The following is a 15,641-nucleotide window of genomic DNA, read 5'->3' on the forward strand; positions in this document are numbered from 1 at the left end:
ATCCACAAAAACACTCCCAGACCACTGGAATCAATTCTGTATATTTATAACTCACGATTCTTGCCCTCACATGAAATGGAATTTGATTACAAAATTTCAAGTTGTAGGAGCACAGGCCACTAACTACGACACCACTATTCTATGAAACTTCAGTCTTAGGATGCTGCAACACTTTGAGACTTTTAGAACCTCTGAGTTTTCTTAGCCATAGTGAAGTGTGCGCCCTTCTATTTTCCATGGATTCTTTTGAGATGTACCTTATTTAGGCATCATGGGGAAAAGAAAGAGAATCAAAAAAAAAAAAAAAATTACTTCCCAGATGAAGGTGAAATGCAGGATCCATGGCATTACGGATTTGCAGAATGCAACATGAAAAACCAAGATGGTTCACTGTATAAAAGAAATAATGGGCTTGCAGAATATGAATTCTTTTTGAACTCTTATAATACTTTACACTCAAAGAAATCACAGTGTTTAGAAACATCCATACAGAATCACAGAACATTCTGAGTTGCAAGGAACCAGCAAGGACCGAGTCCATCTCAAGTGAATGGCTCATATGGAGATCAAGCTCACAACCTTGGCACTATTAGCACCATGTTCTAACCAACTCAGCTAGGACATTATCTGAGAAATTATTGGATTTGAGTAGGAAACAAGTAAAATCAAACATTTATTTTAGAAACAAGTATCTGATCATCTCTTAAATCCTTCAGGAATTCTTGGTCCCACTACTCTTTCCCCCAGGAATAGGCAGTGTTTCAATACTTGATTTTGCAAAATAAATGAGAGAGAAGGGGATTCTAACCAAAACCAAGCTGAACTATACCTATTTAATTTTTTAGTTTTAGACCTGACTTTCACATTCATCAAGTCAGTGGAGAGTGACTATGTTAAGAAGGAATGAATCATGCTCCACATTTAGCTATCCATCTCTTGAACTGGGGCCAGAGCCAAGACACTCTCTGTAGTTTGCATGGGATTTCTAACTTTTAGACAAGCTAAAATTAAGTGACATGAATCAAATCCTTAAGTTACTCTAGGCTTTAAAATGAAATATGAAATTGAGCTCCATCCCACAGGCATAAAAATGTTTTTTAAACATAAGATAATTTTTCTTCCTAACATTATATGTAAGAATACTGTTATCTCTGGCACTACTTGAAGTTTAAAAGCTTACCCTGAAGTTAACATCTATCTTACAATATGTGTTGCATAGGATTTTGCAGTATTGTTTGGTTTGGGATTTTTTTAAAGACAGAAAAAAGTAAGACCAAACATAAAAAGATGGAGCTGTACTCCCCAGGACTTGAAGCTTTACCAGCTCCTAGAGGGGAAGGATCCTTACAAGAGGTCCATTCTTTCAAGTTCCTAACAAAATGCGATGGTAACCATCCCTAAGCCTTAGAATTGAGAAATTCATGTGTTATTTTGCACTACAAAGCTGAGAAAGACCACACACTGTATACTATAACTTTTCCAGTGATTGCCTCAAATATTTTTTGTCTTATTTAACCATACTCTGCATTATGGTTTTTCTATACTCATGGGGAAAAAAAATTTAAAAACTTATCTTGTACCCATTTCCTTCTTTGGAGTGTACTTGAAATACATCATACACATGCAAATTCCTTTCTTTTCTTGAATCCAAGGAATTCTAAATTTCCAGACAAGAGAAACCTCCTTCACAATTTTAACAAATAGAACAAAGACATGTGCTCTAGATAATTAAACAGAGCATTCTGTTCATTTTTGAAATGTTATCTTTCTATATAAAACTGAAAAATCAGAATGTTCTGTTGTTTTTTTGCAGTTTTAAAAATTTTTGCTTTTATCTATGTTACATGTTTTTCTGTCCACTATTACATAAAAATAGGGAGAAATATTTTTGATTATCTTTCTGCAAGAAATTTCTTGCATTATTATATGCTTAAAATCAATCAGATTTTTTCAATTAATTTTCCATTTTTTTAGCTTAAATTAAATTAATCTTCAAAAGCAAATAAATAATTTTTGTCAGAGACAAATCTTTAATGATGTAACTTGGAATGTGTTATAACTGCTAAATTAATTTCAAGCAGAAGGAGATAAGCTGTTTTGGCTATAGCTTGCAGTCTTTCCTGCTATACCACAATTAACAATTGTCAAATCTTTTCCAAAGAAAGTTAAATGTCTTTAGTAGTATCTTAGATTCAGGGAGGTAAGTCCAAAGATGCACAGCGATTTTTGCACAGTTAGGAAAAGTACTAAAATATTTCAGAGCTATACCATGATTTTAATCACTGGACTATCCTAAAAAGGAAATTATTATAAGCAGTAATATTAATTATTCCTCTGAACTGTCCTGGGTTGTAGTATAGGATGTACACAAAGTATTCTATCACCATCTAAATGAACTGTTCAATCCAATTGTTGGAGCAGTGTTTTCTCAGACCCCCTCCCTCTGGGCCATTGTCTTCTGTTAATGGCCCATCAATGCCTTGCTGCATGGCTCATAGATAACTCCCTCCAGAAGCTATCTCTCTTTTGTGGCCCATAAAGGACCCCCTGCATGACTCATCATCCCATTGTGAGATGCTCCGCCCAGGGGGAGGAACCAAGCATCCTCACCTGGATATAATCTAGGGTTTGGGACAGTATAAGTAGCTCTTACCCACGGGATTCCTCGGGGATTAGAGTTATTAGATTTTTCTACAGGCTTGCTGCTTCAGGAAGGTTACCTCATCTTGACTGCTTCCATCATCCTACTCAGGTTGTATTCTGACTTGATCAGTGGTGTTTTGTATTATTGCATTTATTTTATTTTACCTTTTGTTCCTTTCTTCTTATAAAATTGTATTTCTGGCTTGGAGCCTCTCACTTGTTTTGCTTTCAAGCTACTACATGAACCTAATTTGAAAACTGGAAAATAAGTCAGTTCCAGAAGGTAGGGGCAAGAGAGGCATTGTGGACAGGACATTGTGCCACAGGTTTTTGACTCCCCTGGAGACTGTGGTTCTGGGCAGATGTAGCTGGGTGTCCATCTGACTGTGCTCCTGAGCTCAGATGGGCCAGAAATTATTTGATTTATGACTAACGAGCAATTTTTCCTGTGATAGGTGAAATTTAAAAAAGAATTATTTGCTTGCAGCATCTTCAGTTCTAACTCAAATAGATTGCAATGAATCTTTCTCTGTATTTTGTAGAAGGGAAAAGTTGGGGAAGTGATAGGAGTTCTTGGAATTCAGGTATTATTTAATCTCAGATATTTGGCGTGGTTCTATAGTTTTTTACTTAACATTTGTACACTAATTTTTGAATTTTATTTGCCTTGGAGGTAAAAAAGAGAATTCTAGAATATAGAACCTGTCCAAAAGTTCTCTATAATGCTTCTGCTTAGACTTCATCTTTCTGATGAACAAGCTTACCCACAACCTCACAGTTCAGTAAAAATTATTGAAAAAAACAAAGTCTTTATCGAAAGCTCTCATGAGATCACACCAGTGTGTTTGAGACCTAATTGGATAAATCCCGTTGGAACTAAATCTGTTAGCATTACCTTATTGCTTTGACCCCTGTCATCACCAATCCTGGTGATGAATCCCCCACAGATAAGGTAAACCAGAAATCATTGTGTTTGCATTGTTAAAGTAATTAAATATTAGGGCATGAAACAGGCTTGTTTTTTTAATCAAAACCTTGAACTTAAAAAAGAAAATCCTTCTGCTTGAATTTTTTTTTTTTTTACTCATTGATTCATAGAATTTTCTTTACATCTTAGAAGCAATTCCACCACTGCAGGATTTGTGAATGAGCAGTAGAGGATATGTTTGTCTCAAATGACTCATCTGCCGCCTTCTGCTGAGATCAGCAGCAGGCTGTTCTGCCTTCATTTGCTCTGTACTAGGACTTACTCTTTCCCTTCATTCCTCAGCAAGAAAAGGTGCATGAAAATCAGACCTACAAAGTCATGCCATCCTGTGGACAGACAATCAGTTATAGGGAAGTTTTTGTTCTTCCTCTGCCCTGATGGCTGTATATATAGGATTTTCATTTAATATAGATATATTAGGGCAAAATACTGCTAGAATGCACTGAATCTTTCTCATTTTTAATTCTTAGAGAAAACTTGAATGCCTAAAAAACTCCATAATCTTTTAGTTCCAGGGGAAACCAAACCTCTGTCTTACATTCACAGCATTCATTAGGAGATAACCATTAAATCTGCTGTACAGAGAATGACTTTTCTCTGTCTCCTTCATAAGGATCCTGGTCATGATCTTTTATTTCCTCATTAAAATGATACCATCTCCTTTCCTAAGTGTGACCTGTTTCAATCTTGCAAATGTTGCTAGTATTGATCTAGCACCTGACTTGGAGATAATAAAGCTTTGCAATGAAACCTGTGGGATTCTGAAAGCTGCCTGCAAAGTTTGATCTTTAGCTGAAGTTAAGTGGGTTCTGCCTGTGCTTCTGTTTCTTCCAAGTGCTTTTGTCAATTGCTGCTTTAAGATATATTCAGTGCTTTTAAGAAGTTCCTTTAGTTTATTGGTACTTTATTCCTGATTATATGACCGAGCTATATACCTTTGCTTTTAAAGTGCATTTATTGGCATCCTGTCAGGCAGTACATTGATATTTATACTTAAATTGTTTGGTTTAATGTATGACTTGGCCTTGACTCCTGTTATCTAGAAGTATCGATTCTTTCTGAACCCAGCTTGCTCTGCAGTCTTCAGATACAAGCCTGTTAACTGACCCATATCTTAGATCAACAACTTTGACAGAGTTTACCTTAGGGAAAAAGGAGGGTGTTACAAATCCCATGTATTGAATATTGTGCCTTTGTAGCTTATAGAAGCCTTGATGGTAGAACTACCTGTTCCTGAATTGCTACAAAAATAGCTCAGTTCACTGACACTGAGGTATATTTAAACAAAAAACAAATCTCTATATTACTTTGGATCATTGCAGTGTGTTTCCTTGTATTGTTACTGCATTACTAGTGGAGGAGCACATCTGTAATCAAACAATACCTGATCAAGTACCTTGGTACTTCTGTCTTTGATTATAGGTTTTGCAGTACAGTCACCCTATTTGAGTTCCCCTAGTAGGACCTGACCCAGAGATTAGCTTATTTGGTTAGAGCATGGTGGTCAAGGGTCAAGTCCCCCTATGGGCCATTCACCCTAGAGATGGACCTGATGATCCTTCTGGGTCTCTTCCAACTCAGGCTATTCTGTGAACAGAAAGTCTGTATTTCCGTTGCTAAGATTATTTGACTGGGGACTTTTCCCATGCAAATGCAGATAATAAAATGCATAAGAAACACAGACACATAGACCTGACAGACAAGCATAAGACCAGGACAAAATCAAAACCTCTTCAGTCACACTAAATTACTGATGGGCTATCAAGAAACCACAGGCAAACTGAGCATTTCTGACCAGGAAGGTCAAAAACATGAAGTCTGGGAGTCTGGTGAGTAGTGTTCAGTGGGACTATGGAAACTAATGAAGGAATGAAATTCATGAAGGGTCCTACACCTGGACAGTGGCAATCCCAGACATGGCTAGAGGCTGGATGCTGAATGAGAGAGCCCTGCAGGAGAAGGACTTGGAGGTGACTGTTGATGTAAAGCTAAACACAAGTCAGCAATGAACAAGGAGGAATATGAGGAACAAGAGTGAACTATTTAATTGGCTAGCATTAGAACACTCAACCATTAATTAAGCTATATATTTTTTACTGTTCTGTTTTAGAAAAAATGTAGATAGTTGCCACTAGAGGACAGGATGGAAAATTTACTCTGAGGCATCCATATAAGAAGTAATGTTCATTTGGATGGAATTAATTTTATTTAGGAATTAAAATTTGGTATAATAAAGCTATATCTTTTAAAATATCTTTTAAATATTAAGGCTGGGGATTGGGACAAGACAGTTGTGGAAAATACCCACAGAAATTTCTAGGTATAGTTAATAGAGACAAACAATATATGTTATAAATGCAGTTCTGACCACGCATAATTGGGAAGGAATTCTTTGAGTACTTGGGAAAAGTCAGATTTTTCTCTGTATGAATTGCAAGACCCGTGGAAAGAGGTTGTCATAAGAATGAAAATAGTCTTGTCCACTCTGAAAATATGTGGAAAAATTTTAAAGTTCTGTCAGGGTCACAACTCTCTAGCTAGCAAAATTAGGCATCTGCAGAGGCAGGCTGCACTTCTGGACAACCAGCAGACTGTTTGATGTGGTTTCTAAACTTCCAGGTTAAGTAAGGTTTAGATTATCTGGATCCTGTCCTACATTCCATTGCATCAATTTGTAATTGAATTTCATAAATTGTCTTCAGAAGTCTTGTTCTGCATTCAAACACATAGATTGCAACACATACAGAATTTTGAACATATTTAAATGAAAATATACACTTGTTAAATGTCTTCAAGTGCCATGCCAGTGTGACAACAGTCGGATACAGTATGGAAATTTGGGAATGCATGTAAGAATTTGAGGCAGATAAAGTGTCAGAACATGATAGTAAGACAGCAAATACATTGTGAAGGCTAGCTGGCAGGATGAAAAGTGGAAACTAGGTAAATGAACAGGAGTGAATAAAATAGTATGCTTCTAGATTTGAGAAAAATACTGATGGCAACCTGCTATATGAAAATACAACAGAAGTTATTTCTGAAATACCTCTGGGATTACAGAAAAAGAGGGCATTATCTTAGAAATATCATAGCATTATGTTATGATGAGGTAAAATATTTAAGAGAAGAAAATTAAGTAATTAGTGTCATATAGCTAAGTTTAGAATAAAATTCCAGTTTTCACTTTTAGTAAGAAAATACCAAGAAAATAGCTGCTGCATCACTTTACACAGTCTTGCAATATGCCAACCTCTAACTTTTATCTGAGTTCTCCAAAATAGTTCTTGTTGCAAGTAAACCTACCAGAAGAGTTTGCATACACCTTTATTCAAAACTTATCTTTGTACTAGGGGATGATTTTATTTGGAAAATAGAATCACTGGGATTAAAAAACTAGAGCACAGTGGCAGTATAATTGACAAAATATAAGCACAAATTCACTATGTGAGCCAAGAATGATGGAGCTTTCCCCCTATTTACATTCTGCAGAACATCATTCTGAAACACATGGCGAGACTGCAGTCATTTACTATGAAAATTGAGTCTATGATTGCATAAAATTAAACAAACAACAAGGTTTTCATCAGCAGAAGCTATGCTTAGTGGAAGGGTTTCTCATATGGATCGGATTTTGCATCAGGTTGTGCAAGGACCTTGTTTTCTTATTAGGTATGTATGTAGAAAGAGAAACTTCAAAGAATGAACTAACTCAAAACTAGCTATGTCTGTCCATGGGCCGTCTGACTATGCTGTTGATGTTGGGTCTGACAAAGCTTTTCCTTCCTCTCTTTAATTTTGATACTGGCAGAATGAAAACTGGAAGATTAACATCATGATTCTGAAAAGGAGAATATATATTAAAAAAAAAAACAAAAAAAAACAAAAAAAAATCTGTTTCTACCTGTCCAAGAAGTCATGTATCTTTGGATCTTTCCCAAAGCCTTGCACAAGCAAGTTTGTGAACTGGTAAGTAGCTATTGGCATAGAAGGAAAAACTCCCTCCACAACAGGGGTTAAAAAGTAGTGAAAGCAATGTCATATTATTTTGACATTCAAATCACAAGCGTTATGCCATTGAGATATGCTTAGTATTTTTGCCTGTTTCTGCTTTAGGTTGCTCCTCTCTGCTAGCTAAAGGAAGAATATGTTCAGTGACATTTAAAAAAACCTATGTCAGATCTTAGAGTTTTTATTATTCATACTTATTGTTAAAATATATTTTATGGGGGTTTGAACCTAAAATATCCCTTTTTGAGTAAGTAATTTTGAATTGCACACAAAAAAGATGCCTGTAAAAATGAGGGGAGAAGCCTTTTCTGAATAAATAATTGTTATTTAAAAACAAACAAATTATGAAGCATTGCTTGATGCCCGGAGGAATGTTTGTAATACTACAGAGATTAGAAATACTAGATGAAGAACTTTAAGTTTCTGTAAAAAAATAACTAAGCTGACTTTGTCTGCTACAAAAACTTGATGAAAATTTGGTAGGAGAAGTTGTGACCTAAACTTCAAAATAAAAAGCAAGTTGATAATTTTGAAATCTTTTTCATATTTTGTAACTTGTGTGTTGACCTTTGTTATTTCAACAAACCAAATTTAAAGTTATCATGTTTGTAAAAGAAATAAAGGGTACAGATCTGATTTTGAATATGTTTTAATGAAATACAAAAAGAACAGAGGTCAGACATTATTGCTGAGGGCAAATTTTGCTATAATAAAAGTAATAACCATATTCCTGTTGATCTTAGTGGTGAAGAACCAACTACAGTTGACTAACATGATATTATTATATTTTCACCCACTTTTAGATATTGTTTTAAATCTAAAAGATTATTTAGATTTTAGGTATGTATCTGGAAATAAAAGAATAAAATATGTCAAGGATATACTGACATTGCATACAGAAGGAAGAGTTAATCTACAGAAGGAAGCTCGTCAACACTCTACAAAAGCAATGCCGGTCAAGTCATCCCTGGTAGGTGCCTAGCACTTTTATGCAGGGAAATGATTTTGACTCACTTTGTTTATATTGCAGATAAAGTGGGAAACTATTAAGTAAGAAAATGAGAAATTTTCTTGATTTGCAAAATGTAGTAGAATGTGATCTTGTAAAGACTGAAGGACTAAATTGTGCTGAAGATTTGCTGCTAAAAGTGCAGGTTAAGTAAAATGAGCTTTGATGGAATGGGAGAACAAAGATATCAGCAAGAATGAATCATTTCCTAAGATGATGTGAGCTGGTGAATTCACTGCAGGTGAATTTCTGGTCCCAATCAAAAAGTTACTGGTTCAGTTAAGCCCAAATTTCAGCCAGTGATATTCCACTCAAGTATTTGTAAATTTTATGTCCCTAAGGCAGAGACAAGATCTTCAGCCACTAGATTGAGTAATTATTTTGGGATGTAGTACTACTCTATATTTAGACTATGAAAAGGGGAAAGATATAACTGTCTTTGGGCAATTACTGGTACAGTTGCAGACGCTCTGCCACTGTAGAGTCAAGGCTAGCTATGACAGAGTTTTCAATCTCCTTCAAGTTCCTTTTCAGCCCATTGAATTTTCACGTACGGAGATATTGTAGGTATGTTGTAGTATCATATAATAAGGCACACTAGAGCTTTGTATATGGTAACTAAAAAGAATACTGCTATATGCTAAAATTATTTGAACACTTTTCCTCTGAAATGTAGAAGTAACTTTTTGCCACTGTGCTACAAACTACCTAGATGAGTAGATAATTTTCTATGAGCTGTTCAAATACTTAAATTTAATTGACAAGACAGAGTATCAGTGAGAGGACATGTTCTAAACACAGTGAAATAGAATGTAGTTTTATTATTGAACCTTGCACAGTCATTTACTTGAGGCATACAAATGTTTGTGGGGCAAGTAATGACAATAAAATTTTGAATCAAGGTATTTTTCAAGATGAGAAAAAATAAAAGGCATTATCAAAAAAGGAGGAACAAAACAATGACGTATAAAATGTGGAAAGAAAATGTTGAGAAATTGACAATCAGAAATAAATTAAGAAGTAATAAAGAGAAGATATTACATATAGGATCAGTGTGCTCTTCTCTTCCTGAATTTCTGTAGTTATTAAAACTTGAATAGACTGGCATATTAAAAAAATCCACATGTTGGTATTCTTTCAAAGAACCTTTCCTTACGGATAGTTTAATGGCCAACAGTACAGGAAGAATGGAATACATCATGATACAATGAACGAAACATTAAGAAGGGAAAGAACAAATCGTGTCTCAGCCCAGTACAGCTACTGAGCTGGTTGTCTCTCTGTCACCCAGCAGAATCATTCAGGACCAGGCTCCTGGTAGCAACTGTGGCTCACAGGAGACCCACACTGGAGCAGTCTGTTCCTGAATGAGAATGACCTATGCTGGACCAGGATGAGCTGGAACAGGGTAACCACACTTTGGGGAATTAAATCTTTATTTCCCAGGGCGAAAAGGCTTCTATGACATTTCTTTACTTATAGATAAAATCTGTACAGCTATTGGAGCCATTCTAGTGTGTTTTTCACTCCACTTTTCATAGGATCATATTGAGTCTTTGCAAGAAATCCCTAGTTAAATACTTGGAGCACTGAGAAGATGTAAGAGTGAAATAAGTGGAAATAAGTGTGAAAATGCCAAATTTTCCATTATTCCCATTGTGTAAGATTCCCATGCAACTTTTTAATTCTTGCTATCCTGTGGAGACAGCTAAGAAGCATGTAAGCGTGTAGGTGTGCACTATATCACTGCAAGGCTGATTCATCTAAAACAGTCAAAGGAGAGTTATGAGCTTTAGGTCTGCATCTTTGCCAAGAAATCTAATTAAAATAAAGAATTACATGGATGCTGAGGCAGGAGCTGGACTTGTCAGGCACAAAATTCTGCATGCTCAGCAGTTAAGTGTGGGTACAAGGAACTTTTCCACTACTGATTCTATATAGCTGTATGATTTTTACCTTCCTGGTAATATAATAAAACATTTTTTAAGGTAAATTCAGTGCTATCAATAATGCTACAACTAACAACATAACAGAAAATGAAATACTGAAATTAAACATTTCCTTTTGTACTACTGATATTTTCTGCATGCAAGTATTGATTAAAAAAGAAGACTGGGCAAAATTTTAATTATTCAGACACAGATTGCAAATAAATTTAGACATTATTAGGAAACTCTAAGATGGATTTTTATTCATTGCATTAGCCAATGCCCAGTGGGTGCCAAGAAAGTAGTGATTACAAAGTATGAAAAAATGACAATGCTATGAAACATGTAGGGGTTTAAGGAACAGTGAGGTATTATAGCATGTACCATTGTACTTTGCACATTATTTTTTCTTAGTAGGCATGTTGATTAAATAATTGACTGGAAAGAGAAAAGAAATGTATCCAACACTACCTTAAAATGTTCCTTACTGGCAGCTGTGCAGGATGACCTATCCTTTAATATTACTCCATGCAGCAGCTATGAAATGGTTGAGCACAGAGTAACTGTGCTAGAAAAATCCATAAATATAGGGATGAGTTGAAAATTAGGCCAAAGAAAAGACTGCTCTGGGAGGTTAGAAGAGAAGGATAGATTTCCCAATACAAGTGTTTTAAAAATTGATATTTTATCGAATTGTGCCACTTGACCTAGTCAAAATGGTGTTTATTTTGGAGAAAAGAAATACTAAGTCATAGAGCAGGCCCTCTGTGTATGGAAAAGATTTGTACAGCCTTGTCAAAACTGCTAAATGAAATAAAGTCTTTTCCTTTCCCTAGAGCTATAAAAATGTGTGTTGATAAAACTCATCTCTCAGGATGACACAAAATTTTGTACTGAATCTTTAAGAATTTAAGCTAGGCCAGGAACAGGGCCATTATATATCTGAGATGCTATATATTCTTCTGAGGATGCTTTAGCTCTCTCGGTCGTTCTGTGTGTTGACGGGAATGTAGGGATGTGACCCCTGGAAGTGCCTAGTCCAAGTTGCTTTAACTAGAAACTGCAGCATCTCAGGACAGGACATCAAAGAATTCAGCAGATTAAAGCAACAAAGGACTATGAATACTTTCTCGGACTATCAGCATTAAGTGAAGCTGCATCTTCAATGAGTTTACTATTTGTGACATGATGTTTAAGACTTGTCAGTCTTCAGGAGGAACAAGTATTAAAATATTTGAACAAAAAGAAACTCATGGAATGTTTCCCTTACTTAGAGAATGACCCAAAATTATAAAACATTGCATTTTTATTCCAGAAACATTACTGTAAAAGATTTGGTACTAAGATTTTTTTCTACAATGGTATAAACATGCAAAATTCCTCTTATTGAAGTAAGTACCCAGTTTTGCAGTATTACAATGACACATAGAAAATCCTTTTATCAGCTAATCAATCCTCCAGCCTTTTTCCATACAGTGCAAATATTTGATGTTCATAGAATTTTTAAGTAACATAGGAATGTACTGCATTTCATTGACTGTTTCAGGCAAAAAAGTTAGAGATGTTAAATAGTGATACAAATGGAAATCTCCTAAGACAGGTCTCTGTAACTGACTGAAGAAATTGATCAAGGTAATCTTAAGTGCAGATCAAATATTGTACGGATTTACCAGTAATATTAAATTAACAATGCACAAAAGAAGTACAAAATTAGTTTGCTGATGACTGTAATTCATTTTGATGTATATTGGGTGATATCTTCAGTATTATTTATTGCATATAATGTAAATATTGCCTTATTACAGAAAGAATTTTTAACAGACATTTTTTTCTGTTCTACCATTACCAGGCCAATTTGTACAGAGTACAGCACCCAGTTTGTCAGCATTTTTGTGTTTCTACTGATAAACTTTTTAGTTCAAGCAAATCATTGACAACATTCATGCTTGAAATCAGGGCATAAACAACAACTAGATATCTTAGAGAATCATATTAAATCACCATAATACTTGCATAAATCTCCACTAATGATCTGATATGCAAAAATGGCAGGTCATTCATACAGTTTTGAAATAAAACTGAGTTCATTCAAAGGCTTATAAAATGAGGAATTGTTATTTATAGTATCAAAGTCATTACAGTAGTATTTCATCTACACATTTTTAGATTACAGCTTCACTGTCTAAAATGTAAATCAAAATATAAGTAAATTCTTACACAACGAGCTAATATTAGCACTTTTTTACTGTTTATTATTAAATTTGTTATTCATAATTTCTCTGATTAGAAAGAAAGTGTTAAATGAATTATTTAACTATGTACTTGTTTTGAAGCTGTTATACCTCAGGAGTGACTAAAATCAGTGCAGGTGATATCTGTAAGAACTGATGAGAAAATGTTAAGCACTACAAAGTAGAAGGCATTGACAAGGAAGTGAGAGGAAAAATCAATGGATCTGTCTCTGCTCTGATTTACACCCTTTGCAAACACACAATGGTGGATTTCAGTGGTTATAAATCATTATGTCTCTTCCAGAACCGATAGAAAGATCTGTTTAGGCCATCTGAAGCTCTGCCCAATATCTGAAGTAGATGTTGCCAAGAACTAGGGGACAAAGATGAATTTGGCCCTGTCTGCTCTACTGAGGGGCTTGGACTTTAAAGAAAATACTGCCTAAAATAAAGTGCGTGTTTATTTTTACTCATATTCACTGATAACCATCAGTGGATGTACATGTAAAGCCTGTCTCTTTTTCTCTCACTCATTTAATATTGCCTTATTTATAATCTCTAGAACAGTCAGTTAAAGTAGGAATACATATTAATTGATTTATTCCCTTTACTCACATGCTATGCCATTTCTGCTTTGTCAGTACTCTCATTCAATATATACTGGCCAACACATGCCATCCAATTTATTTAAAAACTGGAAGGACTACAAAAAAGGAAAACAAAATGTTATTACTATGGGATGATAATTCAGAACTGTTCTCATCAATAGTAGACATGGTCTCTTAGAGTTGTTTTTTTTATATACTTTCCCTTACTTTGCAACAAAAGTTGATCAAAAGCCAGTAAGTAGCATTTTTTTGGTGGCAACAATATTTTATGTTCTGATCGTCCTCTTCTAAAGACAACTATTTATCTAGGCTAGATTAAAGGCCAGATAAACAAGCAGACTTTAGGGGCTGCTACTAGTTTTAGAGTGTCCAGAAAAAAAAGTCCTGAACTGAAAATACTGGTGTAACAAATAGCAAAAGAGTAAATGTAGCTGGCCAAGCCTTACTAAACTAAGATGACAACAACATGAGCAATGGCAGAAATGAAAAACTGCATAAAAAGAGGCATTACCTTACAGAACTGCTGACCAAGGTGGAATTTTCCAGGGCAACCGCATCATGAATAACAAGAAGGTGTAAAAAGTCAGCAAAACTGCGATCCCTGGGGAAAGACTAAATAAGAATAGCTGGTGGTAAAGATGAAGAAACTGGACTGTAAAAAGAGCTGGAGAATAGGGTAATAAATCATGTCACTGGGGAGCGATCAGGAACATGTCACCCAGCCTGATGCTTCATCATCACAACTGAGAACTGGACACTGGAACCACTCTTTCTACTCTAATCATGTATGACTTAAGTCCAAGACTGTGAGGGACATGAGTCAACTCTCCCTATCATGAGTGAGGGAACATCAGGACATTGTCAACCAGGAGATGCCTGGAGAGTATGACTTATCAAAGCCTTTTCCTCTCTTTAACATCTGAACTGAGTGTCATGTTACAATGCTTTTTTTACAGCTTAATATATATTTATAGAATATATATTCTATAAATATATAAACATTTAAGCAATAGCTTAACTGTAGATCTTAAGAATTCCACCCTTTCTACCATTTTTGGGCTGCATTTACTCTGGGGATGGTGTTCATCTCTAGTGCAAGTGCAGCAATTCAAACCTTTTAACAAGCATAAGATCATCTTGCTTACAGGGTTTTTCTTTCAAAGGTCTCTGTATTTTGTGATGAAAATGTCAGGGATCAATTACCTGGATTCTACTTAAAGTCCTTCCTGACAATTTCTAAACCATGATAGAGACATTTTGAATATGTTGTACTGTCTTGTCCTCTAATGGAGGTTATTTACATTTGGTTTAACTGAGGTGTTCTTTAATCTCAGCAATAGGTGAGGACTGAACCCAGTCTTTTTGCTCTCACTGATAGAACCATATGAGTAGTTGAAGAAGAAAAGTTGGAGGAAAAATAAATCAAACTGCATTTTAAAATGGTGCAATGACATAGGCTGAAGAATGTAGGTAGTTAAATAAGACAGTTTAACTTGGAGTGAGTAAAGCTACTAGTTCAATATGACTTTTTTAACCTGTCACTTTAAAACATGCTTGTTCACACTCTGACATATTGTAACATCTAAAAGAGCTGGACATATTTTAGATTAACAGTATGCATCTTTACTTATGTTCTCTGTAGTTAATATTTTTGAGAATTCTGCTGTATTAAAGAGCTTTATCCTTTCAAAAACATTTTCCTGAGCTTCTCTGACTCATACCCAACACCAATGTCACACCAGTCCCCAGGGGAATCTCAGATGCATACACCCTAAGCTTCTTCCCACAGAGATTAAAAATTGCTGCTTAATACTTGCACTCAAGCTTTGTTCTCCATGTGAAATCTTCAGCTCACTTCACTGCTCTTTGTGACTGTACATCAATTGATAGCCAGCAGGATTAGGTTTTCAGATTAAATAGTCTCAGTAAGATATCATTAAAAATTAATAACAGCACCATAAAATATAAAAATATAATATATGTAATATTTATATATAATATATAGAAATAGTATCATTAAAATCATTAAAATAATTATTAAAAGTTATTTAAAGAAATAGCATCCAAATGCAGCATTTACTGAATTGCTATCCAAGTTGAGCTACAAATAAACTGCTCTGTATAACTACATGCTTTGCATACCATGATAATCTTGTTTTATTGCTTCAGCTCTCCTGTATCAAGTGTATAAGATACAAAAAAGAGATTATTCCTTGTTGCACATGA

General features: G+C 35.0%; 1 long non-coding RNA gene across 10 annotated transcripts; it reads left to right on the forward strand.

Annotated features, from left to right (window-relative positions):
* The first annotated feature begins 2,660 nt into the window (after window positions 1–2,660).
* On the forward strand, window positions 2,661–15,401 carry LOC136289364 (uncharacterized). Of its 10 annotated transcripts, XR_010720783.1 has the most exons (6): window positions 2,661–2,752; window positions 7,121–7,300; window positions 7,440–7,597; window positions 8,539–8,609; window positions 13,112–13,259; window positions 13,962–15,401. It is a non-coding gene; the product is annotated as an uncharacterized lncRNA (long non-coding RNA). The 10 variants fall into 10 exon arrangements; XR_010720776.1 differs by lacking the exon at window positions 13,112–13,259 and having other exon boundaries at window positions 8,443–8,609; window positions 13,962–15,398; XR_010720779.1 differs by lacking the exon at window positions 13,112–13,259 and having other exon boundaries at window positions 8,464–8,609; window positions 13,962–15,398.
* The last annotated feature ends 240 nt before the right edge of the window (window positions 15,402–15,641 follow it).

The sequence above is a fragment of the Chamaea fasciata genome, unplaced genomic scaffold (genome assembly GCF_029207755.1).
Source record: "Chamaea fasciata isolate MVZ Bird 193981 ecotype frontalis unplaced genomic scaffold, bChaFas1.0.hap1 SCAF_5, whole genome shotgun sequence".
Lineage (NCBI taxonomy): Eukaryota > Metazoa > Chordata > Aves > Passeriformes > Sylviidae > Chamaea > Chamaea fasciata.